The following is a 5,485-nucleotide window of genomic DNA, read 5'->3' on the forward strand; positions in this document are numbered from 1 at the left end:
ACCGCAGATAGCACCGAACCCTGCATAGAGCATGTTTCCCCAGTACATACATACCTATGACCAAGTTTAATTTGTAAATTAGGCACAGTAAGAGGTGAACGAAAATAACTAGTAATAAAACAGAGCAGTGCGGCAGCATCCTGCACAAACTGTGGACATGCGGCTGTGAGAGGGCGATGCCCAGGCTGCTCCCGGGTCTGCAGCGTCCTCACCTGCAGGGCGTGGCTGGCTGCCACTCATTTCAGGGGGCCCCTGCTGAAGCCTTCCAGGCTCTATGTCTCCAGGCGCCACCCACTGCCAGCAATCAGAGCATGATTCCTGTCCGTGTCCTCTTCCCGCAAACCGAATGCCTCTCCATCCTAACTGGGCACTCCTCACGCACTGGGGCCGCAACTCCAGCAGCAAAACTAGCACACGTTTCCTTTTCCTTCTTCACAGTGTCACGGGTAGGAGATTCATTCTGACTAGAGAGACAGCGCAAGATTTCATCACGCTACTCAGAATGGCGTACAATTTAAAACATACAAATTGTTTCTGGGATTTTCTGGTTTTTAGCTTTTATTTATTTATTTATTTTTTAAAAAATATATATTTTATTGATTTTCTACAGAGAAGAAGGGAGAGAGACAGAGAGTTAGAAACATCGACGAGATAGAAACATCGATCAGCTGCCTCCTGCACATCTCCTACTGGGGATGTGCCCGCAACCCAGGTACATGCCCTTGACCGGAATCGAACCTGGCACCTTTCAGTCCGCAGGCCGACGCTCTATCCACTGAGCCAAACCGGTTTCGGCTAGCTTTTATTTATTGATTTTAGAAGAGGGGAAGAGACAGACAGAGAAGCATCGATTTGTTGTTCCACTCATGTACACACTCACTGGCCGTTGCCCTCTGATTGCCCTCTGTCTCACGGGTTTCCTACCCTTGGGAGAAAACAAGGTGGCAAACAAACAGGGAGGGCCGTGGGAAGCCCAGGGCAGCCGCCTGACTTCCCCCCCCCCCCCTAGCAAACCCCATTTTCAGTTTAGTTTTGTTGTGTTTTTATATTGTTGACAGTATTACAGATGCCTCCCCCCCCCCCTCCGCCCCCCCCCCCCCGCTTTTGCCCTTTTCCACCCAGGCCTTCCCCACACTATTGTCTGTGACCATGGGCTGTGCACACATGCATATAAGCTCTTCAGTTAATCTCTTCCCATCCCCTCCTCCCCCGCCTCCTCCCCCCTCCCCCCCCCCCCCCCCCCCCCCCGAGACCTGTCAGTCTGTTCCAGGCATCCAGGCCTCTGGACCTATTTTGTTCGTCATTTTATTTTGTTCATTAGATTCCACATATAAGTAAGATCATGTGATACTTGTCTTTCTCTGACTGGCTTATTTTGCTTAGCATAATACTCTCCAGGTCCCTTCGTGCTTTCTCAAAGGGTAAGAGATCCTTCTTTTTCACAACTGCATAGTATTCCATGGTATAAATGTACCACAGCTTTCTTTATCCACTCATCTACTGATGGGCACTTGGGCTGTTTCCAGATCTTAGCTATTGTAAATAATGCTGCTATGAACACAGGGGTGCATACATTCTTTCTGATTGGTGTTTCAGGTTTCTTAGGATATAGTCCTAGAAGTGGGATCACTGGGTCAAATGGCAGTTCCATATTTAATTTTTTGAGGAAACTCCATACTGTTTCCCACAGTGGCTGCACCAGTCTGCATTCCCACCAGCAGTGCACTAGGGTTCCTTTTTCTCCACATCCTCACAATTGGTTGCTTTTTGTATGTGCTCTGACCTGGGATCAAACCCAAAACCATGGCATATGGGGATGATGTTCCAACCAACTGAGTTACCCCGTCAGGGTTTACTGGGATTTTCCATTTAATGTTATCAGACCGTGGTTGACTGTGAGTAACTAAAACCATGGAAAATAAAGCTACAGACCTAGCCGGTTTGGCTCAGTTGATAGAACATCAGCCCACGGACTGAAGGGTCCCAGATTTGATTCTAGTCAAGGGCACATACCTGGGTTGCAGGCTCAATCCCCAGCCATAGGCAGGGAGCATGCTAGAGGCAACTAGTCAATGTATCTCTATCACACCAAAGTTTCTCTCCCCTTCCCTTCCACTTTTTATAAAAATTAATGAAAAATATTCTCAGGTGAGGATTAACAACACACACACAAAGAAAGAACTAAAACTAGAAACAAAGCCAACAAGCTGGACAATGTGGATGAAATGGACAAATTCCTAGAAAAATACAATCTCCCAAAACTGAATCAGGAGGAATCAGAAATCCTGAAATAGGCTAATAACTGATGAAATAGACGCAGTAATCAAAAATCTCCCATCAAACAAAAGCCTAGGTCCTGATGTTTTCACAGGGGAGTTTTACCAAACATTCAAAGAAGAACTAACACCTATACTCCTCAAACTATTTCAAAAAATCCAAGAGGAAGGAACACTTCCAAACTCTTTATATGAGGCCAGCATTATCCTAATTCCAAAACCAGATAAAGACACTACAAAGAGCATTACAGGCCAATATCCCTGATGAACGTAGATGCTAAAATCCTCAACAAAATATTACCAAATTGTATCCAGCAATATATTAAAAAGATCATACACCATGACCAAGTGGGATTTATTCCAGGGATGCAAGGCTGGTACAATATTTGCAAATCAATAAATGTGATACATCACATAAACGAATTGAAAGGCAAAAATCACATGATCCTATCAATAGAAAAAGCATTCAACAAAATCCAACACCCATTTTTAATAAAAACTCTCAGCAAAGTTGGAATAGAGGGAGCATTCTCAGCATGATAAAGGCTATATGACAAACCTATTGCCAACATCATACTCAATGGGCAAAAAAATAAAAACATTTCCCCTAAGAGCAGGAACAAGACAGGGATGTCCACTTTCACCACTCTTATTCAACATAGTACTGGAAGTCCTAGCCACAGCAATCAGACAAGAAGAAGAAATAAAAGGCATCCAAATTGGAAAGGAGGAAGTAAAACTCTCATTATTCACAGATGGCATGATATTGTACATAGAAAACCCTAAGACTCCACCAAAAAACTATTAGATTTAATAAATGATTTTGGCAATGTAGCAGGACACAAAATCTACACCCAAAAATCAATGGTTTTTTTATACACCAATAATGAACTCTCAGAAATAGAAACTAAACAAACAATCCCATTTACCACTGCAACAAAAAAATTAAGGTAATTAGGAATAATCTTAACCAAGGAGGCAAAAGACCTGTACTCAGAAAACTACAGGACGCTGAAAAAAGAGATAGAAGAAGATATTAAAAAGTGGAAAACTGCCGAAACCGGTTTGGCTCAGTGGATAAAGCATCAGCTTGCGGACTGAAAGGTCCCAGGTTCGATTCCGGTCAAGGGCATGTACCTGGGTTGCGGGCACATCCCCAGTAGGAGATGTGCAGGAGGCAGCTGATCGATGTTTCTCTCTCATCGATGTTTCTAACTCTCTATCTCTCTCCCTTCCTCTCTGTAAAAAATCAATAAAATATATTTAAAATAAAAAAGTGGAAAACTATACCATGCTCATGGATTGGTAGAATCAACATCATTAAAATGTCGATACTACCCAAGGCAGTCTATAGATTCAATGCAATTCCTATTAAAATACCAATGGCATATTTCACAGATCTAGAACTACTCCAAAAATTTATATGGAATCAAAAAAGTCCCTTAATAGCTGCAGTAATTTTGAGAAAGAAAGACAAAGTTGGAGGAATCACAATACCAGATCTCAAGTTATATTACAAAGCCACCATAATTAAAACAGCCTGGTACTGGCACAAGAACAGGCACGTAGTTCAATGGAACAGAACAGAGACACCAGAAATCGACCCAAGCCTTTATGCTCAATTAATATTTGACAAAAGAGGCAAGAGCATACAATGGAGTCAAGACAGTTTCTTCAATAAATGATGCTGGGAAAATTGGACAGATAATGCAAAAAAATGAAACTAGGCCACCAACTTACACCATACATAAGAATAAACTCAAAATGGATAAAAGACTTAAATGTGGAGAAACCAAGATGGCGGCATAGGTAAACACCGGAGTTTGCTGCCTCGAACAACCACTTTAAAAATACAACTAAAAGACGGAACGGACATCACCCAGAACCACAGGAAGGCTGGCTGAGGAGAGACTCTTCAACTAGAAGGAAAAACAACAGCATTACGAGGCCCAGAGGAGGCGCAGTGTGGAAAATTTAAAGGTACGGTGGTGCGGCGGCGCGCGTGCAAAGCGGGCTGGTGACTGAGGGCGCGGTTGTCGTTTTCAATCAGGAGTGAGTCTCAGACTCTGGGCTACAGATCCGGGCGAGTCTCTAGGGACCCAGACTCAAACGGGAGAAGCGGGATTGTCTGGCTACCGTCCCTCCAAGGTTTGCAGCGGTTGCTGGGGCAGAGAGGCAGAGCCCCTGGGGACGGACTGAGAGCCGCCATAGCTGCTCCCTCCCCCCGCCCTGTTGAGCCCGCCCCGCCCAGGCCCTGTGCAGAGCCATTTGCCGATCGCCTCAGGCAAAGGCTGGACTAGCGCCTCCCCAGAGGACTGAAGTTTTTCACACAGCTGATTCCAACAGCCAGTCAGCCTGGTGGTCAAATCCCTCTAGTGTTAACTACAACAATTAAGGCTTGGCTAGAACAAGACTGCGCACAAAGACCACAAGGGGGTGCACCAAGAAAGCATAAAAGATGCAGAGACAAAAAAACATGACAGAAATGGAGGATATGGAGCTAAGAATCGCAATTTTGAGGGCTTGCTATAAACTTGTGCAGAGCCTCACGAAAATTAATGAGACCCTCGATGCTACGATAAAGAAATTAGAAAGTAAGCATACACGGGCTGAAATAAAGAATATTATACCCAATAGCAGACCAGAGGAGCACAAGAATCAAACCAAAGATTTGACAAAAAACACCCAACTGGAAAAGCAAAATGAAAAAAGAATCCGAAAAAAAAAAAAAAAAAGAATCCGAAAGTGTGAAGATAGTGTAAGGAGCCTCTGGGACAGTTTCAAGCATACCAACATCAGAATAATAGGGGTGCCAGAAGATGAAAGACAGCAAGATATTGAAAACCTATTTGAAGAAATAATGGCAGAAAACTTCCCCCACCTGGTGAAAGAAATGGACTTACAGGTCCAAGAAGCGCAGAGAACCCCAAACAAAAGGAATCCAAAGAGGACCACACCAAGACACATCATCATTAAAATGCCAAGAGCAAAAGACAAAGAGAGAATCTTAAAAGCAGCAAGAGAAAGAGACTCAATTACCTACAAGGGAATACCCATACGACTGTCAGCTGATTTCTCAACAGAAACTTTGCAGGCCAGAAGGGAATGGCAAGAAATATTCAAAGTGCTGAATACCAAGAACCTACAACCAAGATTACTTTATCCAGCAAAGCTATCATTCAGAACTGAAGGTCAGATAAAGAGCTTCA

The sequence above is a fragment of the Myotis yumanensis genome, unplaced genomic scaffold (genome assembly GCF_028538775.1).
Source record: "Myotis yumanensis isolate MYYU_CA2020_CCGP unplaced genomic scaffold, mMyoYum1.0.hap1 SCAF_4, whole genome shotgun sequence".
In the NCBI taxonomy this organism is placed as follows: Eukaryota; Metazoa; Chordata; class Mammalia; order Chiroptera; family Vespertilionidae; genus Myotis; species Myotis yumanensis.